Source organism: Microtus ochrogaster, chromosome 16 (genome assembly GCF_000317375.1).
Source record: "Microtus ochrogaster isolate Prairie Vole_2 chromosome 16, MicOch1.0, whole genome shotgun sequence".
Lineage (NCBI taxonomy): Eukaryota > Metazoa > Chordata > Mammalia > Rodentia > Cricetidae > Microtus > Microtus ochrogaster.
This window is the reverse complement of record NC_022018.1, coordinates 61,884,085-61,884,663: the sequence shown is the minus strand read 5'-3', so window position 1 is coordinate 61,884,663 and position 579 is coordinate 61,884,085.

The following is a 579-nucleotide window of genomic DNA, read 5'->3' as shown; positions in this document are numbered from 1 at the left end:
TGTGTGTACATACATACATGCATACATATCAATGTATATGTACACACTATTCTGTGTTGTAAATGTATTTCTTAAGGAGAGTTTCCAGGGGAAAAAAGAGAAAATATTGCGATATTGGAAAGTCTGAATCATCAGCCAAGCCTATCAGGAGAAACCTCAGCAGAACAGAGGCATTTTCCTTTGGCCAACAGCTGCCATTGTCTTCCAAGCCCTTGATTAAATGACTCTTAGCTTCATGTTTGCATGGAATTTTACCATGTGGACCCTATATATATATTTTTTAAAATGTGTTCAGAATGATAGGACTGGGGTTCAGGAACAAAGAAAAATGATGCCAGGAAGCTTTAAGACTGTAAATTTGGGGAGATGGAGAGATGGCTCAGTGGTTAAGAACACTGGATGCTCTTCCAGAGGACCAAGGTTCAATTCCTAGCACCCACATGGCAGCTCACAACTGTCTGTAGCTCCAGTTCCAGGGGATCTGGTACCCTCACCTTGACACACATGCAGACAAAACACCAATGCTTATAAAAATAAATAAAAATTGCGGTGGTGGCGCACTCCTTTAATCCCAGCACT